A 23,840-nucleotide genomic window follows, 5' to 3' on the forward strand; every position below is an offset into this window, starting at 1 on the left:
TGGTAGCTCTCCACAAAGCCTTCGAGTCTTAAGTACAATAACCATAGCAGAGAATGTGCCACACAAGGTAGTGCTTGAGATACACACACACACACGCCCCCAAAAGAAAGGGTTTCATCACAATAGATTAGTGGGGGAAATCCTGTGAGGTGAAGAGACAGTATCTCTATCAAACAGGTAAGAAAATGCAGATATCTGAGGACATTTGCTCCTTCTGTGGCGCAGGAAATTATTTCTCCATTTCATGTTCCCTTCAAGGGAAAAACAAAACAGGAAGTTCAAACTATGTTACCCTGCTGCTATGTGACTTTGTGTAAACCACTTAACCCCCGATCTTCTGTTTTTTCATCCAAGAAACAAACGCCTGAGAAGAAATGAGTTCAGCAATCCCTCTGGGCCCCAAATTCTCTTATTCTAGGGAAAAATGAATGTTCTTATAATGAGAGATGAATGCAGAAGGAAGTAAAGACAACTGCATTGTGGTGGGAAAGTCGTGCCTGAGGTACATTTTAATTTTTAACGTCTTCATACCCCCCAGTTTTAAACAGTCCTGACCTCTTTAAAGATGGCTGCACCACATCATACTGCCTATTACTGGGAGAAACAATCCTCTTGTCCTAAGACATAAAATTTCTTAGAAAAGAAACCGATACTTAAGAAAGATTGTACTGATGAGCTTTCAATCTGCACTGTTGTCAGGGAGCCTATAGAAATCACATTTTGAAAAAATTAACCAAGGGCAGCTGAGGAAAATTGTCATAAAGAATTCGTTTTCCTTCTGTAACAATAATCACATAAGAGAGCTGTAATGAGAAAGAAACAAATGAAGAGGGGCACAGGAACAGGGCACAAAAAGCAGTGTTGTGCATGTGTCAAGTCGAATGTGGAGATGGGGTAGAGATTAAGAGGAAAATGGACACCATTTGTTAGTAGATTAAGCAGAAAGTCTATCAGTCAGGATGCTCATAATTGCTCTATCAAATGGCTAAGGAAGCTATTTAGCTCTATGTTTCTTCAGTTAACCATAAAGGATCAATGTTAGAAATGAAAAGGAAAAAGGTTGATAAATTATACAGAACTGCATGGTGGAATACTGCTTATCCTCCCTGGAGTTGTGGCGGGAGTAGCTTTGAGCAAATTCCAAATTTTCATATGGGTTCTTCGTTTCTTTCCTCCATTCAGCTTTCCATATCAGGCATAGATTATTTATCACAGCCCCCATTATTGCGTTAGCTTGAGTAGTCCTCTGGCTCTCTGTCTGCAGGAGGATACTCATTTTGCATTTGTAATTACCAGACTTAAAAGGAGCCAGTTAATTCTGCTTCTGTTCTGGGGTCTCATTTAGTAGAATGATGTCTTAAGAAAAAATATGGGAACTGAATTTTGCTTGGGCCTGGAATCCCAATTACTCTTAATCCCAGTGTCTCACTGGTATAGATAACTAATGTTTACAGAAGGGATAAACTAATGTTTATCCACTATTCCCCCAAATTTCTTTTCACTGCATTAAACGGTTGTTAGTTTAGTAAATTTGACCTGCTAGTGAGTTCAGAAGCAGAATCTTTCCTTCTTTAATCTTGTATTTATATAGAAAAGTGTGAGTTGCAGAGGTAACAATTATATAGTTAATTAAGTTAATATACACAGTCCAAACATCACTTTAGAGATATAGGCTCCTGCAGTTAAAGAGTTCCAGTTAACTGGATTAAGCTCTTCCCTCTGCTCCATGTAGCAAACATCAGTTTTATAGTAATATTAGTTCTACTTGTCATATCCGTTAACAGTTGAAGGTATCTATTTTAAAATCAAAGGTAGTATTCACTACCAGACAGAAAGCCAACTTTTAAATTTTATTTACCTCAAGTTTTGTTTTTGTTTATAATGAAGATGAAAGAAATATATATATAAAATGATATATATATATCATTATATATATATTTATATATATATAATGACTTTTAATGCCATAAATACATTAAAAGTATGATGGTATTTTTATCATCAAGCTTCATTTCATTGTAGTTTTCATTAACCTCTCTCTGCAGTGACTTTTTCTTTTTAATTTCCATAACACTATGCCATATATTTCTTTCGTAATGACTGATGATGAATGCTGATTTTTAACATTAAATATTTTATGTGAAGAATTAAACCATTAGCAGACTGTGCAGAAATACGAATGTATCATATTCAAATTACCAAGTTAGATCCAGAAAATTTAACGTTTAATATAAAATTTTAGCAAATTTGTGTAAGTATAACCTCCTGAAAACTTTACAGACAGATAACCTACTGTTCACTTAATAACCATAAACACACAGTTTTCTTTCTTTCTTTCTTTCTTTTTTTTTTTCTGTGAGACGGGGTCTCGCTCTGTCACCCAGGCTGGAGTGCATTGGCGTGATCTCTGCTCACTGCAACCTCCACCTCCCAGGTTCAAGCAATTCTCCTGCCTCAGCCTCGCAAGTAGCTGGAACTACAAGTATGCGCCACCACGCCCAGCTAACTTTTGTGTTTCTTTTAGTAGAGATGGGGTTTCACCATGTTGGCCAGGCAGATCTCGAACTCCTGACCTCAGATGATCCACCTGCCTCGGCCTCCCAAAGTGCTGAGATTACAGGCGTAAGCCACCATGCCCGGCAAACAAACAGTTTTCAAAATACTATCCATTTGTATAGCGCTTTTCAGTTTTTAAAGCACTAGTTTAAACATTTTATTGGACTTTCACAACAAAAATATAAGGGATACAAGACTCTTTTATTCTCCATTCTATAGATGAGGAAGCCAAGACCTCATTAAGGTGCAGTGCCCCGGTCTACCTAGCACCTATAACTAGCAGAGTTCAAAATACAGTCTAGCTGTATTGATCTTCAGTGTTTGTGCTGGGTACATTCATCCCCTTTTTATGAAGATTTGTCATTATTTGGTTCTAGGACTGGATACGCATTCATTAGTGCAAATCTAGTCCTTGAGTAGTATAGGCACACGTTGGAGATGTTGTGGATTTGGTTCCAGAGCACCTCAATAAAGCAAAAATCACAGTAAAGTGAGTCACACAGATCATTTGGTTTCCCAAGCGTATAAAAGTTATGTTTACACTATATTGTAGTCTATTAAGTGTGTAATAGCATTATTATAGTATAGTGTTCTAAAAAACAATGTACATGCCTTAATTTTAAAATATTGTATTGCTAAAAAAAAAAGCTAATGATCAACTGGGCCTTCAGTGAGTTGTAATCCTTTTGTTGGTGGAGGGCATTGCCTCAATGTTGATGGCTACTAACCAGGGTGGTGGTTATCAAAGTTGGGGCAGCTGTGGCAATTTCTTAAGTTAAGACAGCAATGATTTGCCACATTGATTGACTCTTCTTTTTATGAAAGAGTTTTCGGCAGGATGCAATATTATTTGACAGCATTTTAACCACAGTAGAATTTACTTCAAAATTGTAGTCAGTCCTCTCAAAATGTGTCTCTGCTTTATCAGTGAAGTTTATGTAATATTCTAAACCCACTGTTGTCATCTCAACAATGTTCACAGCATCTTCACCAGGAGTAAATTCCATTTCAAGAAACCATTTTCTTTGCTCAGCCATAAGAAGCAACTCCTCATCCTTTCAAGTTTGATCATGAGATTGCAGCAATTCAGTCACGTCTTCAGGTTCCACTAATTCTCTTGCTATTTCTACCACATCTGTAGTTACTTCCTCCACTGAAGTCTTGAAGTTGCCAAAGTCATTCATGAAGGTTGATATCCACATCTGCCAAACATCTGTTAAGGTTGATAGTTTGATCACCTTTCATGAATCACAGAAGTTCTTAATAGCAGCTAGAATGGTGAATCTTTTCCAGAAGGTTTTCAATTTGCTTTGCTCAGATTTGTGAGAGGAATCACAGTGGGAGCTATAGCCTCAGGAAATCACACACACACACACACACACACACACACACACACATATATATATATATATATATATTTCTTTTTTTTTTTTTTTTGAGACGGAGTTTTGGCTCTTGTTACCCAGGCCAGAGTGCAATGGCAGGATCTCAGCTCACTGCAACCTCCGCCTCCCAGGTTCAAGCGATTCTCCTGCCTCAGCCTCCCGAATAGCTGGGATTACAGGCATGTTTCACCACGCCTGGCTAATTTTGTTTTTTTTAGTAGAGATGGGGTTTCTCCCTGTTGGTCAGGCTGGTCTCAAATTCCGGAACTCAGGTGATCTGCCTACCTCAGCCTCCCAAAGTGCTGGGATTAGAGGTGTGAGCTACCGCGTTCATCTTACAATGTATTGCTTAAATAATAAGACTTGAAAGTTGAAATTATTCCTTGATCCATTTACTGTAGAAGGCATGAAAGTGATATTAATCTCCTTGTACATCTCCATCAGGACTCTTGGGTGATTAGGTGCACTGTCAATGAACAGTAATCTTTTGAAAGCAGCCTTTTTAAATAAACAGTAGGTCTCAACAATAAGCTTAAACACATTCAATAAACAATGCTGTAAACAGATGTGATATTTACACATATGTTTAAAACACTTTTTATTTAAAGTGAGAGACATCACAGAACATAAAACAGAACTACCATTTGACCCAGCAATCCTATTACTGGGTATATATCCAAAAGAAATTAAATTGTTCTACCAAAAGAAATGTGTACTCATATGTTTACTGCAGCACTATTCACAATAGCAAAGACATGGAATCAACCTAGGTGCCCATCAGTGGCAGACTGGATAAATAAAATGTGGTGCATATACAGTATGGAATAGTATGCAGCCATAAAAAATGAAATCATGTTCTTTGCAGCAATTTGGGTGCAGCTGGAGGCCATTATCCTAACTTACTTAATGCAGGAATAGAAAACCAAATACTGTATGTCTTACTTATAAGTGGGAGCTAAACATTGAGCACTCAAGGACATAAACATAGGAACAATAGACACTGCAGACTACTAGAGGTAGGAGGGAGAGAAGGGGCAAGGATTGAAAAACTAACTATTGGGTATTATGGTCAGTACCTGGGTGATGGGACCATTTGTACCCTAGAGTTCAGGGTACAATATACCCAGGTAACAAACTTGCACACGTACCCCCTGAATCTAAAATAAAAGTTGAAATTACAACAAAAGTAATAAAAAATAAAGCGAGAGATGTGTGACTCTAATATGAACACGTAGAGGCCATTGTAGGACTATTAACTGGTCCACTTGCAATATTGCTGTGTCTCAGGCAATCGGGAGGCCTGAGGAGAGGAAGAAAGACAAGAACAGCTGGTTGGTGGAGCAGACAGAGCACACACATCTATTGATCAAGTCCGCTGTTTAATGTGGGTGTAGTTTATGGTGCCCAAAATAATTATAGTAGTAACATCAAAGATCACCGATCACAGATCACCATAACAGACATAATAATGAAAAAGTTTAAAATACTGGGAGAATTACCCAAATGTGGCACAGAGACACGAAATGAGCTCATGCCTTTGGAGAAATGGTGCTAGTAGACTTGCTCAATGCAGGGTTGCAACACATCTTCAATTACAAAAAAAAAAAAAAAAAAAAAAAAAAAAGCAGTATCTGTGAAGCAGAATAAAGTGAAGCACAGTAAAACAATATATGCATAAACAAATTTTAAGAGAGAGCTGAAGTAATTTTTGTAAAAGTACAGAACTTAGAAGAAATGAAAGAGGTGTCAAATAATTTGAAATTAACAAGTGTTAATAGTCTTTCTCAGTCTCTCTGGATGGAGCAATGGTTCCTCTCATAAAACTTCATGCTAGGATGAGAAGGATTATAATAGATTTATTAAGCCTAGCAAAAGAGGAAATAAACTAGTTGCCTGAATAATTTCTGAGACTGACAACGGTGGAATTAGTACACCAATTCCAATATCTCCTCCTCACTAATATGTACATTTTCTTAAGCAGAAATTTCATTATAGACTGATTCTCCAAATCCCCTTATATGGGACATTATTTTTATTTCTGTTTTAGACAATATTTGTTCTAGATTTATCCACATTTATCAATACTGTCACTCACTATTCCGTTTTATTGGTCTCAGCTTTATTGAGATATAATTCACATGCAACTCACCCATTTAAAAGTATACCTACATTTTAATATATTCACAGTATTGTGCAATCATCACCACAATCAACTTTACATTTACGTTTTCATCATCCCCCAAAAAACACTGTACCCTTTAGCAGTCTACCCCATTTCTCCATTTTTCCCTCCCAGCCCTTGGCAACTGCTAATCTAGTTTGTGTCACACTATTCCTTCTTGCATCTCAGCTCTTTCATTTTCCTTCTGCCAGAAGTAGAATTTCCCTCCATTCAGCAAACAAAAATTGTGACATTTCAAACCAAATGCAGAAATATTTTCCTTAATTTCTTCTCATTCCCAAAGGCAAAAATATGTAGGACTTCTTTCTTTGAGCTGTGTTCATTAGGATGAACTAATCCTTGAAAGATCATCCTGATGATCAGCTCTTGAGACTAGTAGTGAGTTGAAGCTGGTTTCAAAAGAGTAAGTTACTAAAATTTTCTCCTCAAAAAATTAATCTTAGTCTTTTTTTCTTAACTGGATTTTAAGATATTTAGTGTTCAATAAAGACCTCTTGGTTAGTAATTGCCTGCAAAATATTTAAGACACATACTTGTAAAGAAGAGTCAGTATCCAGGAGGCAAAACACCTTCACGGGGACCAGGGAAATGTATTGAGATATCAGAATAAAGTTTGCATTTATTGAGAGGTGTTAAAGAAAAACAAAGCCAGACACTAGTTAAAGGTGGTAAAGACAGTTTCTATTCAGTAATACTACTGCAGTAGTGGAGAGAGACTTCAGTATAGTAGATATGAGTTCTAAATTTCTCTTCAAATAATCAATGTCAGTATGTTCAATTCTTTGCCTTCTACTTTTAAATGTAACTTCCTCATAGAGCAACCTTTTTCGATTACCTGCTCCATCCTGACTCATTCCGATTAACTGCTCTTTTTCCTGCCAAACCTTACTCACCCCGTCACTCTCTTTAAATTAGCCAATTGGAATTAGTTTAGCCTGTGCGGTCTAACTCTGGCCAACAGGGGAATGACACAGCAGCAGGGGCCACGTGTGTCAGGGATAAGAACCCCTTCCCCTCCCTTGTCAAGTGGGCACTCATCACTGCTCCATCTGTAACGGTGCACCCTTCTGTAGAAGTACATTGCCTTGCTGAGAATTAAAAAGAAAATTTTATATTCGAATGTTATTTCTTTTGCAGTACAGAAACTTTATTTATAACAAGTATAAAACTGAGCTCAACTTCAATTGTGTAGAGGTAATGGTGGTTTAAAGAGAGACTGATGAAACAGGGAGGGAGAAACCAGTGGCAGGTCCAAGAGAGTCAGGGAAGTGGAAAATTACAAAAAACAAGAAGGGGCTTGGTCAATGTAATCAGGCCATCTGGTTTATTAATTGGCACTTTATGGAGAAGAAACAAACTTTGAATCTCCAGGACAGGAGGTAGTTTTACAAATTGGGTAAAGCACCTATCAAAATTAGTCCCTTACCCTCCCACGGAGCCTGGGAGACAAAAGAACAAGAAGGTGGTAAGAAGACAGGAGATGGGATGGGAGTGGGGGAGTGGGGGTTGGGGATGAGTGGAACTCACACTATCTCCTTTGAGGTCGAAGAGAGAGCTCCAGGTCATTAAGGAGATAGCTCTGGGTGGCAGAAGATTTACATATCAAAAAAGTAGTTTATAAGCAGGCTAACTATTTGTACTTTGAAAGCAATCTCTCTTTTCACTTTTTCTGCTTTTAAGATCTTCTCTTTTACTTTGGTGTTCTATAGCTTTTCTTTAATATGTCTTGGTGTAGAAATCTTTTCATTTATCTTGTTTGGGATCCACTAGGTTTCCCAGCTCTAAGATTGGTATCTTTTAAAAACTGGGGGAAATTCTTATCACCCCATTGAGTATTCCTCTTCTCCATTATCTCTATTATCTCCTCCTGAAACTCTGATTAGATATATACTTAACTTTCTTACACTAGCCTTTATAATGACCTATGTTTCATGCTTTCTATCTTTTCATCTCTCTGGACTGCATTCTAGTTTGTTTCTTAGGATTGATCTGCCAGTTCACTATCTGCATTATTATCTAATATGTTGAATGGTATTATCCATTTCATTATAATTTTTAATTATTATATATTACTTTGCAGAATCTAATATTGTACAAACACTTGGTCTATTTTTATGGTCTCAGGTTCCCTGATCATATTTTCTTTTCTTTCTTTTTTTTCTTTTTTTATTTTTAGAAACGGATGTTTATTTCCCATTAATTTAATTTCCATGTTGCTTAAGAGCCCATGCAAGAACAGCTTAAGACCATTCAGCATTCAGTGGTTGCTCCTTCTCATTCAGTGGCCTGAGTGAGCAGTGGGAGCTGCAGATCAGTCTTCCATGGCAGGCCAAGTGCTCCAGTCTTCAGTAGGGAACTGCTGAATAGTCACAGAGGGCACCTGCATGCCTTCAGAACAGTTTGCAACCTCGGGCTGAGTAGCAGTGAACTCAGGAGCTGAAGCAGTCCATTCACCCTGAAATTCTTCCTTGGTCAGAGCCTTTTCAGCAGCAGCCTGCTCTTCTTTTTCAATCTCTTCAGGATCTCTGTAGAAGTAGAGATCAGGCATGACCTCCCACAGGTGTTCACGGGAAATGGTGCCATGCATGCACAGAACTTCCCGAGCTGGTGTCCACCACATCAAACCCACTGAGTGAGCTCCCTTGTTGTTGCATGGGATGGCAATGTCCACATAGCGCAGAGGACAGTCTGTGTTACAGAGCAATGGCAGGTAGGTTAACATAAGATGCCTCCGTGAGAGGCTGGTGGTCAGCCCTGGGGTCAGTAGCCACAAGAAGCTGTGGCTCCTGGGAGGTTGCCTGGATTTGGGTAGTGAAGTTTCCAGGAGTGAAAAGGCCAGCAATTGGAGTGGCTTCAGTGGCAGCAGCAAACTTCAGCGTATTTTCAAACTCTTAGAAAATTTCCCTTCCTTCCTTCCTTCCTTCCTTCCTTCCTTCCTTCCTTCCTTCCTTCCTTCCTTCCTTCCTTCCTTCCTTCCTTCCTTCCTTCCTTCCTTCCTTCCTTCCTTTCCTTCCTTCCTTCCTTCCTTCCTTCCTTCCTTCCTTCCTTCCTTCCTTCCTTCCTTCCTTCCTCCCTCCCTTCCTCCCTCTCTCCCTCCCTCCCTCCCTCCCTCTCTCTTTCTTTCTCTCAGAGTCTCCCTCTGTTGCCAGGCTGGAGTTCAGTGGGGTGATCTCGGCTCACTGCAACCTCTGCCTCCCAGGTTCAAGTGATTCCCCTGCCTCAGCCTCCTAAGTAGCTGGGACTACAGATGTGTACAACCACCCCCAGCTAATTTTTTGTATTTTAGTAGAGACGGGGTTTCACCATGTTGGCCAGAATGGTCTCGATCTACTGACCTTGTGATCTGCCCACCTCAGCCTCCCAAAGCGAGAAAATTTCTTTAAACATAACTGTTTTATATTCCATGTCAAAAATTCTATTATATGAGGATTTTGTGGTCTGTCATTTTACTCACAGTGCCTTACTTCTTTCATTGTTTTGCGATTCTTCACTCTTGACTGCTCATTTTATAAGAAACTTTATTTGTGGTATCTTGAATCCTGGGCTGAAATTGAGTTCTTTCAAAGAAGTTATAAATTTTCTTCTGCTGGTCACCTGAGGACATGGTCGTCTGGGATCACGCTTGAGGTTTTATGGACCACACATGCATGATGAATCAGAACTCAAGCAAAGACCAATTTGGGATTATGAATCCTCAGAGAATTCCATCCTCTCACACGATGCCAAAATCAATTTGCTGGTGAAATATCAGAGTTTGTTGCAAATTCATTCTTACATTGACAGTATAGCTCTCTAGAATACTGTTATTATGAAGGCCTCCTGTTAGATTTCCTGCACTAACCAAGACCTAGGCTGTATCTCACAGCTGGTCCCACACAACCATCAGAATGGAAGCCAAATAATTCTAGGGTTTAGCAAAAATTCTCACAGCAATACCCACTTGGGAACTTGCTTACCAATCTGATTTTCTGATTTTATTTTATGTTAGGGATCTGTTCACTCTTTACTTTCAAGCAGCCTCATAGATATAGTTGTATATTTATAGATACAGACATATATTTTAATTATTTCATCATATATTTTAGTTATTTCAACAGTGAGGGTGATATAGATGATATAGGGTACCTATTCTACCATACTACCGGAAATAAAAATTGTTTTTATTTTATTCATTTTCTCTTAAATTCATATAAATTTATTCCCCCCCCCATTTAATCAGCCACTGAGAGGAAAAACTCCTATATCTGTCCTTTTATGGACATTCAAAGATTTTGTTTTGTTTTTGTTTCATTTTTAGCAACAAATGCTTCTTTCAGTTTACAGGAAAAAAAAATAGTTCTATTTGAAAGATACTCTGACATGCTATTAAAGGGAGTGTGGAATTGTACATGGACCCCATAACCTTGGTCTTGGTGTTACTACTATGATTGTGATACATTACAAGGTAAAAGATTTCACAGATTGTAATTAATGTTACTAATCAGTTGAACTTAAGATAGGGAGATCATTCAGGTGGGTCTAATTTAATCAGATAAGCTCTTTAACAGCAGAGTATTTTCTCTAGCAAGTAGCAGAAGGAGTGATTAGATTCCACGCAAGAGAAGGATTGACATAGTGTTGCTAGTTTGAAGATGCAAGGATTTGGAAAGCAGCCTCTAGGATTTGTGACCCCTAGTCAATAGCTAGCTAGAAAACTGGGACCTCATTCCTACAACCACAAGGAACTGGATTCTGCCAACCACAAGAATGAACTTGGAAGCAGATTCTTCCTGAGAGTCATCTCCAGACAACAGCACAATCCAAATGACAACTTGATTTCAGCCTTGTGAGACGCTCAGCAGATAATCCAGTTGAGCCTACCTGGACTTCTGACCTAAAGAACTATGTGCTAATATAGATGTTAAGTTTCCATAGTGGTGGGCTTTTGTTATGCGGCAATAGAAAACTCATGCAGGCATATTTCTCCATCACCTGTAACTTTAAGAAAAAACAAAACTAGTGAATTTTTCTTGAAGCTTTTGGTTCGGGGAACACAGAATACCGAACGACAAAAGCTCACCTTCAAGAGATACATTGTGCCTATGACTATACTATTAAACTTTGAACAGAGAAAATAATGCAATTGAGTTTACTATTGGCAAGCAAAGGTCAATTTAGTGAAATGTCAAATACTTTTCGGTGAAAAGGCAGATCATTTTATCTGACACCAAGTCAGTGTTCTGGATTGTAATCTGTAAGCCACTGTCTTCACATTACTCTCACAGAAGCTGACTCCTCTCTGTCTTTTCTCAGGTTAAAGCCATGTTCTCCAGTGCTCACCTGCGGGCTCTGGAAGTGCCCTCTCTCCTTGATGAGGCTGTAGGTCTCTGCAGCAAAGTGGAGCCACTTTACATTTAGCTACATGTTGACCTCCCTCTTCCTCCAATTCACCCTTAATTGCCTTTCTAGCTTCATTTTTGATAAATGTCCACACAGATCCTAAATTGGGAAGATATTTATTGTTGCCCAGACATGCCAGGTACTTTCCTAATTTCCAGCAAGTTCTTCCTTCCCTACATGATGACCATTCTTCCATTTCCACCTGTAGAAACTGTAATCATTCAATATTCAGCTCAGGCATCACTTGCCCCATTTCTTGATTCTTCCAGGCAGAACTGGATAGTTCCTATTTTGTGTTTCCAAAGTCTTCAAAAATAGCTTTTGCCCTCTGTTGTGTAATTGCCATGACATTAAGTTACTGACATTAAGAACAATGGCCTATGAATCCCCAAACATCTATGAATCCCCAAAACCTGGCACAGTTCATTATAAGATGTTTGATCCTTGTTTGTGGAATTGAGTGAACCTAATTTGGCTCAGGCCCAGTGAGATAAACAAAATAATCAGGTGCAAAAGAATAGTTGTATGCAAAAGAATAGTTCTGTTTTTTTAAATGTATGAGTCAGCATATTGCTCACTACTTTCTCTTCAACTGGATTGTGTAGCCTCAATGTTTCTCCCAAGTTTTCATAACCCATGAGTCAACCACCAGGCTTCAAAACCAGATGATTTTAACAGGTTCAACTCTCTGTCCTGTGCTATAACATCCTCACAATCTGATACACATACAAAAGCCTCATTCAGCTGCCTAAAAGTTGCTTTTACTAAACTGCTCTCCCTCTAAAACCCCGTAATAACTTTTCATAGCCTAGAACTGCATGATCTAATATGGTAGTCACTAGCCTCTATCCATGAGCACAGCTTGAGATGTACCAAAAGTGTTAAATGTCCACTGGATTTCAAAGACATAGTACGAAAAAAAGAATGTCAAATATATTGATTTTATGTTGCGATGCCTACACTGAGTAAAGAAAATTTATCACTAAAATTAATTTCCCCTGTTTCTTTTTACCTTTTCTAATGAGGCCTCTGAAATTGTAAATTACATATGTGGCTTGTATTATACTCTACTGGGATGTGCTAGCCTACAGCATAAAGTCCCAGCACCTGAATTTGGTGCTGTAATTCACATCTGGCTGCAATCTCCTCTACTTGTCTCAACTCTCATATCCCACATATGAAATGTCCACCATGGCCAGTATTTTTTCAGAGACTCTGTGCTTTCTTATTCTTTTCTTCTGCTCATACTATTACCTGGATGATCTCTCTCTCTCTTTTTTTTTTTTTTTTAAATTTTGCTTATCAATATCTTTTTTTTTTTTTTTGAGACAGAGTCTTGCTCCGTCGCCCAGGCTGGAGTGCAGTGGCCGGATCTCAGCTCACTGCAAGCTCCGCCTCCCGGGTTTACGCCATTCTCCTGCCTCAGCCTCCCAAGTAGCTGGGACTACAGGCGCCCGCCACCTCGCCCGGCTAGTTTTTTTTTTTTTTTGTATTTTTAGTAGAGACGGGGTTTCACCATGTTAGCCAGGATGGTCTCGATCTCCTGACCTTGTGATCCGCCCGTCTCGGCCTCCCAAAGTGCTGGGATTACAGGCTTGAGCCACCGCGCCCGGTCTGCTTATCAATATCTTATCCTCTCCTGCAAGCTCACTTTAGCTTCACTGCCTGGAAGAAACCTCCTCTGATCCCACTAATGGAAAGGGATTTCTTCTAAAGGAAGGATTCTGATGTGTATTTATTGTATATTTATCTTGTCTTGTCTATTACGTTATAAGCACTTAGAAGATAGGGACTATTGCCTTCACAAATAGCATAGTGACTTCCCTCAATAACTCTCAAAAATGTGCAATACATAAATTGAAGGGAGGAATTCTATTTAGAAGATAGGTTATAGGCTATATACAGATATGTGTGTACATATATACATGTTCATGTATGTAAATATATATACATAAATACAGACTCAACATTTCATAATTTAATGAAGAGGGAAAGACTCAGCAAGATTATGTAGGTCTTTAGAGAAGAATAAAAAATGAAACTCTTCAGAGAGAATCAACACTGAGAACATTAGGGCTGGAAGATACTGTAGAGAGCACTGCACTCATTTCCCGCTTCTTGCGGATGAAGGAACTGAGGCTGGAGAAGTTAAGAGACCCCTGCTAGAAGGGAAGGCATGTGAGAAGTATACTGCTCTATCTCCTGTGGTCAGTACAGGACCTGATACTTAAGAGGTCAATAAACATTGGCTGGATGAATGAATGAATAAATGATCAATGCAAAGTAAACACATCTAGTGAACTCAAACTAGGCTACCTAGCTCCTGATTCTCAAAACAGTAATATTTTCACTCTACCATGTAGAGAGGGGAAGGACAGTTGGGAAGAAATGGGGAGCTATATTTATAACAGAATTTCAGCCAACCATTAAATTAGCCATCTAACAGTTTTTCTGGCAATGGCATCTAGGCATAGGTGGATTCACAAGAGTTAATTACACCTTTCCTTCCTTTTCGAATGACCCTCTCCAAGTTGGTCATTACTGATCTTGCTGGCATTTATCTGTGCAGAAAATAGTATATATGTGTTTTCAATAATTTTCCTAATTTTCAGTGATGGATTTTCATTGATCCCCTATCCTTTCGTGTCCTGGTCCCTTTCATACATGTATTTGTTGCTTGATATTTTACAGAGCACCTGTCTTATGTATTCTATGTCATCAAATTTTCAAAGCAAACTTATTAGGTTTTATGAGCACTTCCACTTTGAAATGTGGAGCCAAATACTCAAAGAAGTTAACTTAAACTGATCAGATGTCACATACCTTAGGAATGTTGGAGCTGTATATGTCTTCTATATTATTTTCAAATATTATGATTGCTTCTTTGCTTCCCATTATTACTTGTATTGAATAAGAGCACAGATTCATCATGCTGAGCAAGGGGTATAATTTGTGGCCACTGAATGGAGGGAAGCTGTTGGGCAATCTCATGATCTCAGTCTCCCTAGATAATTTCTTATTCTTTATTCTCTTCAAACACAATTTTGATGGTTTAGTATACATGGAAAGAAAACAACCTTTCTTTTAATAGTTTTATCCAATATAACAATAATTGGAATAATTGCTAAACTGGTTTCCCAAAACTTTAGTTGGGGGTACTCTTGCATTTCTGAAGCTCTGGCGTTGGGGAGTTAGCCACTGACATTTCTTTGAGAACCCTGTACATGTGGAATCTTCCCTCTGCCAAAGATAAGGAAACTTTATTTAAAGCTTGAAGATTTTGAAATGTGGGGCTTAGGCTTTAATGGTTTTTCTTTTCTTTTCTTTTATTTTTTTTTAAAAGAAGGCGAAAATAATGCAGTCCGTGCTTTTAAACAGAATAAACAAGCAGGACAACATTAATCAATAAGTCTTAGTTGAGGTTGCCTCACAGGAAATCTATGCACCTTACACATTCTCCATCTGTGTAAGGCAATTTGCTTGTTTTTTTTTTTTTTTTTTTTTTGTTGTTGTTGTTGTTGAGACAGAGTCTCGCTTTGTCGCCCAGACTGGAGTGCAGTGGCCGGATCTCAGCTCACTGCAAGCTCCGCCTCCCGGGTTCGCGCCATTCTCCTGCCTCAGCCTCCCGAGTAGCTGGGACTACAGACGCCCGCCACCTCGCCCGGCTAGGTTTTTGTATTTTTTAGTAGAGACGGGGTTTCACCGTGTTAGCCAGGATGGTCTCGATCTCCTGACCTTGTGATCCGCCCGTCTCGGCCTCCCAAAGTGCTGGGATTACAGGCTTGAGCTACCGCGCCCGGCCTGTAATTTGCTTGTTATTATTTAGATGTGACTGACATAATTTGGCAATCTGGTTTATTAGTATACTTTGTAACAAATTGTGTGTTGAATGCCAGTGATATTTTTTTCTAGCTGTAACTTAACAAGGTGACTTATTCTGAAGTTGTAAATGAATGTTACAAAGATTCTCTCCCACTTTCCCAACTCCTCCTCCCTCTTCCCTCTTCTCTCTTATTCTTTCTTCTTCTCTACACTTATCTTTAATCCACTGATGACAACAAATTTTAGAACACCAAATATTATGGCAAAGTTGTTGGTCATGAGCGTTACCATGGGTACGCTATGTTCCAGCTTTCCAGTTTTAGGAAGCTGAGGTAAATGTCGGCTCTTCCCTTGTGCTGCAGCCCTCCCTTCTCCCATTTCCTTTTTCGGTACTATGGATAGTTTGAAAAAAATGCCAGCGAAATTAAGTGAAGCAATTCCTTTTTGACTTGCATCATGAAATCTTTAGTGTTAAAATGAGTGTATCTTAGTGGAAGAGCCTATTAAATGAACAAGAAGTAAATAATAATGAAGTCATCTTGCTAATTAACCTGGACGGTGACCTGAGTTTTGCTGCAGCTGAAACTCAGCAGTACAATTGCCTTCTTAGCAGAGTTCTGGTGCATCAGATTCTCCTCTTTCTCTGGTGTCCACATGTCTAGCTATTTCAAGAATATTTGCATCAAACTTTTATTACAAATGCTAATACTGAGTTATTTAGGGAAAAAAGCGACAAATACTTTCTGTGGGGAGAAAAAAACTATTTCTTTCATTTCAAGGGGCCTAATTATAAAATTCCTTTCTATTTTAGTCCCTATTTATTTTCCAATTCTTTGGGGATTGGGTAGTATTTAACAATGAAACAAGCAGTGCCCCGCTGCCTAATTAAGATTTTCTTGTAGGATTAATAAGTCATGTCTCATTAGCCCCACTGAACTAGAGGTGTTAATCTTCACCTTGGCATTTTAATTTCGAAATAAGTTTGTGGATCAAGTATTGAAGGATGTTCAGCAAACACTTTGATTAAAGCCACTGAGTCTTCAGATGCCAGTCTCATGTTATTGATTCAAATGCATCCCTACATACAAATGTTTACATGTGTCTTTTTAAATGTACTAAGCAGTGGCCGGGTGCAGTGGCTCACGCTTGTAATCCCAGCACTTTGGGAGGCCAAGGCGGTCAGATAATGAGGTCAGGAGATCGAGACCATCCTGGCTAACAAGGTGAAACCCCGTCTCTACTAAAAAAAAAAAAAAAAAAAAAAATTAGCTGGGTGTGGTGGTGGGCAACTATAGTCCCAGTTACTTGGGAGGCTGAAGTAGGAGAATGGCATGAACCTGGGAGGCAGAGCTTGCAGTGAGCTGAGATTGTACCACTGCACTCCAGCCTGGGTGACAGAGGAGACTCCATCTCAAAAAAAAGAAAAAAAAGAAGTGTGCTAAGCAGTGGTCTGGAATGATTGCTGGAAGAAGCCACCATGTTTCGGCCTTCCCCAACAAAGAAAGCAGAAAGGATCTGTGCATGTTTTCTGAATTACCTGTGTTTCTTCCTACGATGATTTTTATTTATTTTTTCTCACACTGGGGAACAAGCAAAGAGGTCAGAGCATAGCAGCCATAGACAACTCTTGAGTTTTCTGGTAGAGACTTGCAGGAGGCTATACCATGGACGTTTGCTGGCAATGCTGTCCGAGGCAAGTGGCCTCTGTTTTACAGTGGCATGGCAGAAGACAAAACAATTCACTCCCAAACTCTCAGTTAAAACATTCTAGACTTTTATCTCTTTGTTTTTCCAAATGACAGTGATTCAACAGGCCAAAAAGAGGCCAGTGAATAAAAAATTATATGCCACTGTCATTTCTGTGATTCTCAGTTGCATCTTTGTAAAAGCAAAGAGCTGGGCTAGATAATCTCTTAGGGTCCTTCCAGTTTGAAGATGACAGTGCCCTTACTTTAGTGATGTAACCCACGCCTACCTCTAGGAAGCTGAGCTTGTCTTCTTTGTTGTTTCATCCCCAGTACATCACACATGGTGTTGAATACATACCTGCTGAATGGGTGACTGAAATGGGGCCTTGAAATGCGTTGTAATCTCAAGTGCAGGTTGAGTATGATGAGCTCAGCACTGGGAAATCTCTCCCCAAGGAGCTTTTAATATCATTGAAGAAATTAGCTTAAATAACCTGAAACTTAGTACACCTAAAGAACATTCTGTGGTAAGTGGCACAATGTATGAGGCAGGTTTTATGGATCACAAGAGGTTAGAGAAAGGCATGCAGACCTCATAAAAGGATAGCTACAACTTGGCCGCTATTTTGGTTTTGGCAGATAGAAAAATAAAAATAAAAATAAAATGATGAAAATCAACATATATGTTGTATACTTGCCAGATGTCAGGCTTTTTTTTTTTTTTTTTTGGTTTTGCTTTGCTTTTTTGTTTTTTTGTTTTTGAGAAGGAGTTTCACTCTTTTTGCCCAGGCTAGAGTGCAATGGTGCGATCTCAGCTCACTGCAATCTCTGACTCCTGGGTTTAAGTGATTCAACTGCCTCAGCTTCCCAAGTAGCTAGGATAATAGGCACACGCCACTATGCCTGGCTAATTTTGTATTTTCAGTAGAGATGGGGTTTCACCATGTTGGCCGGGCTGGTCTCAAACTCCTGACCTCAGGTGATCCTCCCGCCTTGGCCTCTCAAAGTGCTGGGATTATAAGCATGAGCCACTAAACCTGGTTGATGTCAGGCATTTCGTATAGTATATGTAATCACATTTAATTCTCATAACCCCATGAGATTGGTAGAATGATCCACATGTTACAGATCAATGAAGTGAGGGTTGAGGAAGTTCAATAACAAGTCCAAGGCCAAACAGTTAACAAATGGTGGAAGAGGAATTTGAACCCATGTCTAACTGGCTACAAAGACCCTAATCCTCCACACACACCAGTCTGCCTGAACAGGAAGAACACTGGGTTGTTAAAGAACCTGGCTTTCAGGACGAATGTGGCCTCTCTAATCAAGCTGTTCCTGGTGAATATGCACCTGCCTGTTCTCTTTGCTGATTCATCCCTATAAGGCCTGAGAATATCCTCACATATGACCTTGTATCTCTTTTGCCTTCTGGGATTTTTTTTTTTTTTTTGGTGGATGTTTTCTGTCTGCCCCTCTTTGCTTGTCTCCATCCTTGATATTTACATTTGTCCTGGCTAACCTGCTGGGCTTGGATTGGTTTTGACTTCTAGAATGTGATGTTATTACTGTTCATTTTGCCTACCTTATTCCAACCTGCTGGCTCTGCCATGGGCTTTGCCTTCTGAGTTCCATTATGGGTTCATCTCGTCTTTCTCCTTTTCTTTTCTATACATCTGGCTTCCTCTTACTCTTTACCTGGGCTCCCCATCGTGCAATATCTATTCATCGTGACTTAGGGCAGACATGATGACAGATGCATGGACAACCCAAGCTGGAAGTAAAATCTGAGCAGACATAAAAAAACAGAAACAAGCCTGCTTTGTATAGAGGCCAAGAGGAAATTATTTGGAAGAGAAAATATGGTTTGTATTAAGAATGGGAATATAATTGAATAGGCAGGTACATTAGATAATAGACCTTCTAAAAAGGCAGACATGGGCATGTACATGGTAGTGTAGGAAACGGAGCACCAGCACACATGACTGAAAAAAGAAACTGCATGTTCAAAGCTGTTTACATATGATAAAAATTCAATCTTGAATAGCTCTGACAGAAGAGGAAAGGGAAAAGTAGAGTAAGGATACCAGATAGGACAGTGATGCGGATTTATCCAGACATAGACAGTAGTAACAGCTTGCACCAGTGTTGAGAAGTTGTGTAAATAGAAAAAAGGGGATGGGGTAGAGCCAGTATGAATATTTTAAAGAAAGAGTCATTAGGACTTAGAAGACTGGATGTAATATATGCCATTTTAGGACTGCCCTAGTTTTTAAAAAATCTTGACTTATTTGGGGGGAGTTCAAGAAGAGGTGCACAAGGAAAGAATTTAAGGTGAGTTTTGATACTTCCCTAAATATTTACAACAAATCAAACTTCACAGTGGATAGGAAAGCAGCCAGCAACAATCCAATGTTACAGTGTTATTTAGTTTTAAGTATTCTTGGAATTTGCTCTTTCATAGTTTCCAAACCATGAACTGAGATTTCTCAGAGGTATATGAGACAGTGAAGAACAAATTTCTGTTAGAAATGTAGGAACCCTTATGAATAGGGGGTAAAGATCAGAAAGAATGGAGTTATTCTTTTTTTTCCTCCTATATGGTAGCTATTCTTGGGACATTTATTCTAATAATCCTAAGGCTATGTAATAATGATCCAAGTTATAGTATAATATAATTTCCTTGAATGGATAGTTGGAAGTAAAAACACTCAGAAATTTCACATTTTGTAAACGTTATAAAAATACTCCTATGATAGACAGGGTGACTGTCGTGATCCCTGGTCCCTGATGTTCATGCTTTTGTATAATCTCCTCCCCATGAGTATGGGCAGAACCTGTGACTTGTGTCTAGCCCACATAGCAAAGGTGATGGGATGTCACCCTTGTGATTTTGATACCTGACAGAGGATGGTCCTTCTAGTAGGCTTACTGGGGACTCTATCTCTGTTGCTGGCTTTGAAGGAGGAAGCTGTCACGAACCTTCAGCTGCTAGAAACTGAATGCTGTCAACAACCACATGCAGGGAAGCACATCTCCCTCCCTTAGCTGAGCCTCCAGATGAGAACCAAGGCGTAAATGACACCTTGATGGCAGTCTTGTGAGACTCTGAAGCAGGGAACTCAGCTAAGCCATGCCCAAACTCATGCCCCACAGGAGTGATGAGGAAATAAATGTGTATTGTTTTAAGTTGCTAACTTTGTGAGAATTTGTAACACAGCATAGAAAGCAAATAAACTTCACTTTTGGCCCTCCTCTATTATTGGCTGTATAAACAGTGATTAGTGCTTCCATCTTCCCAGTTGTGATGCCAGAGACCCTGGAGCCATTCTGACCTTCTCCCTTTCCTTATGCCCAACATCTAGCATCTAACCACTCTGCATGTTCCAAAATCCTACCTTTCAACCAGTTCTTCTTTTCTATGCTTCATACCCTTCAAACTAGTGAAGCTCAAACTACACAACCCATGCCTTTCTTCAGGGCTGATGGCTATAAGATGCTCACATGAATATGGGAGAGGGAGGGAGGCAACAGAATTGCCAAGGATAAGGGGCAAATAACCGACGAAGACAACACTGATTGATTACTGAACCGAGGCAGGGTGGTGCCAAGGCCTTTGCTCAGACCCCAGTTAATTCTACCATTGTCCGGGGCATCAGTAGCCCAGCAATGACCTCACTTTACTGTAAAGGCACTTTTGACAACTTTCTCTACCAGCTCTCATTGTTTCCTGCTTGGACCAAATGTTCACTCTGACTTGGAATCTTATTCCCCCTCTAATTTATCCTCGAGTCTATTCCCAGACTGATTTCCTAAAACAGAAATCTGGTTTATCTTACAATATTTTCTACTAGTATCTAGGATACATTAAAACACCTTACTGTAGTCCACAAAGCCTTCCATAGTGTAACTGTCGCTGTTACATCTCTGGATACATCTCCTGTCCTATGCTCCTACCTGTCACTCTGTATTTCAATGATACTAATTGTTTATAGTATAGTTTCCGGGGCATATTCATGCTATTTTTCTTTTTTTTTCTTTTTTGAGACGGAGTCTTGCTCTGTTGCCCAGGCTGGACTGCAGTGGCCGGATCTCAGCTGACTGCAAGCTCCGCCTCCCGGGTTTACGCCATTCTCCTGGCTCAGCCTCCCGAGTAGCTGGGACTACAGGCGCCCGCCACCTCGCCGGGCTAGATTTTTGTATTTTTTAGTAGAGACGGGGTTTCACCGTGTTAGCCAGGATGGTCTCGATCTCCTGACCTCGTGATCCGCCCGTCTCGGCCTCCCAAAGTGCTGGGATTACAGGCTTGAGCCACCGCGCCCGGCCGCTATTTTTCATCTCCATATTCCTATTGAAGTTATTTTCACTGTGAAGAACATTCTTTTCCAGCATTTGTAAGACTAACTTTACCTTACCTTTTAAGATTCCATGGATGTATTTTAAACCTTCGGGAAGCATTCACTCACCTATTAAGAAGGATAATTTTAGGCAAGGGCAGAGGTTTTGTGGGTATCCAGCTGAAAAAGCATCAAAAATGCTGCAAATTGTTCACTAGTCCAAGGCAACATCACCCTTGAGCCCATCATCAAATCTTGAACATAAACTAGTGTAACGTTAAAAAGTTCCAAACATGTTAGGTGGCTGCCTCAGTGATAATGCATCTTAGGTATCATTTTGTATATCTTTTCCTCTGGCTATATGAAAGTATAATGAAGACACGCCTCTTTACTGCAGTAACATTAAAATAACATCTATTTGGGTAAGTGTATGCTTTTACCATTTAACGCAGGACTTTTTTTCCCCATAAAAATGTTTTTCACAGTGAATCTCCAAATGGTTCCTGAGATGACTGGAAAGGTTACCAGGTGAGAAAAAATGAAAAGAGATGTTTAGCAACTGAGCATTTGAATAACCAGAGATAATGTTATTATTACATTTTTGAGGCCATAAACGTGCACAATTTGTGTGGTACATAAAAAGAAGTCAACTTGGGTTTAAAAATTGGGGGAAAAAGTCAACCAAATTATGTTTAGGTATCAAAACTGGTCCAAGCAGTTAGTAAGGAAAACAACTTTATTCTTAGTTTGGAAACTTAATAGGCATATAAGTGCCACTAGGGGGCTCTCTAACATTCCGTAGGCAGGAAGCCTGACTATCACAGCAGGGGTAATAGAATAATGAATAAAAATGCCCTGTAATTTAAAGTATATTCCTTAGTCATATTAACATTTGCATGTTTGTATAAAGCCTGAAAAATGGAACTTTATTATTTTAAGGTTTTCTAGTGTTAAAAATGTATTTATGGCGAATAATTTAGAAATGTAAATGTAAATACACACCTGATAAAGAAAGGCATAATGTGGTTCATTGCGCTCAATTTCTTTGGTGTAATAAAAAGGGGGAAAAAAAGAGCTTCCTCTAGTTTCCTGATTGTTTTTCTTCCTGAGTAATACAAAACACAACGTTTAAAATTTTTGCCACTTGAATTATTCCATCAATTAATAGATAATTATTTATAGATATGAAATATGTATCTCTATACATATATAAAACTGGATATTAGGTTGTTTAACCTTATTCAACAGAATATACAGAATAAAACTTTTAAATTATAAATACTAATGTATTACCAGTTAAAGGAATTCATTAAAAGGTTTGGTCCTATGTGGATATACTTAAGAAAAAAGGTAACTTATTAGGATGTATTTCATTTACTGTTCTAAGACATGCAAAATGCAAAACTTGTTTAACAACTTTTCCTAGGAACATTAAAACATATTAAAACAAAAGCATTATTACTAGAGAAGGAAATATTGGGTATTCAGCATCCTTTATATTGTATATTGTAATTTATGTTTGTTTCCATGCTTTCAAATATGTTCCAATTATGAGTTCTGTGTTGCATATTTCTTATATTTTTCTATGATTGTCAAATGTTGTGGCATAAATATATAAAATTCTACATAGAACTATATTTGGAGTCTATTTTGTGCTTTGGAAAATATGAACACTTTGAATTGAAGTAATCAAAATTATTTTTGGATAGAAGATTTGGGGAATGAGAAAAGGAAGATAATTTTCCTGAGCTCTACTTCCTTATTCTTTCCTTTTTTAAAAAAATCAAAAAATAGTATATATTCTCATTATTTTCTGGTTTCCCATCTCAGCCTGTTAATTCCAAACCAAAATTTTAAAAAAACAGATTTTTAACTAACTCTACCCCCAAAGGACAAAAAAGGAGTAGTGAAAAATTTTGTGGGCTGGCAAATAATTCATTCTTATTTTTAGGTTTATATGTGTATATATATATATATATATTTTCTTTTTCTTCTCTACAATCAAAAGACAAATGCATGACTCATGTACAGACATTTAGTTCCCTGCTTCTTTCACTAGTACAGTACTTGGAAAAGTGAGGTTGGCCCCTGAAAGGAAAGGCTGGGAATTAAATGGTAATACATGCTTTCTAATTCAGATGTTTTACTAAGTGAGTGGAGAACATACTAAAACATTCAAGGTAGTTGGTAAGATAAAGTTATTATGATCTTTTGCTTAACCTGGAAGTTTTTGGCTGTGACAATTCTTTTCCTGAAATCATTTGCTTTCTTTTATTTAAAACAAAAAAACCAAGTAAAGAAAAACCTTCAACTTGGTAACTCAAGTTAAAATCAGAAGATCAGTTAATTTGTTGAATGTATACCTTTACAATATATTTACAAATACTGAGTGGTCACTAAACCTGGAAATAAAACATATAACAAATGATGTATTAATATTATATTACATATAGATGATAATTAATATTGTCTATATTTTCAGACTTTATGGCCT

The 23,840-nt window shown here is 38.6% G+C and overlaps 1 protein-coding gene and 1 pseudogene across 5 annotated transcripts in view; both read right to left on the reverse strand.

The window, feature by feature from the left end:
• The window catches only part of HS3ST5 (heparan sulfate-glucosamine 3-sulfotransferase 5), a 172,850-nt gene that overhangs the window by 20,954 nt on the left and 128,056 nt on the right, over positions 1–23,840 (reverse strand). The window contains exon 1 of one of the 5 annotated variants that reach the window (XM_065543237.2): positions 22,349–22,669. The exons of the other annotated variants lie outside the window; for them this stretch is intronic. The gene's annotated coding sequence lies outside the window, so the exon portion shown is untranslated. Of the gene's footprint in view, positions 1–22,348; positions 22,670–23,840 lie in introns of those variants that run through there. 5 annotated transcript variants of the gene reach the window in all.
• Positions 6,388–18,720, reverse strand: LOC123573053 (small ribosomal subunit protein uS2-like; annotated as a pseudogene).

The sequence above is a fragment of the Macaca fascicularis genome, chromosome 4, assembly GCF_037993035.2.
Source record: "Macaca fascicularis isolate 582-1 chromosome 4, T2T-MFA8v1.1".
Classification (NCBI taxonomy): domain Eukaryota; kingdom Metazoa; phylum Chordata; class Mammalia; order Primates; family Cercopithecidae; genus Macaca; species Macaca fascicularis.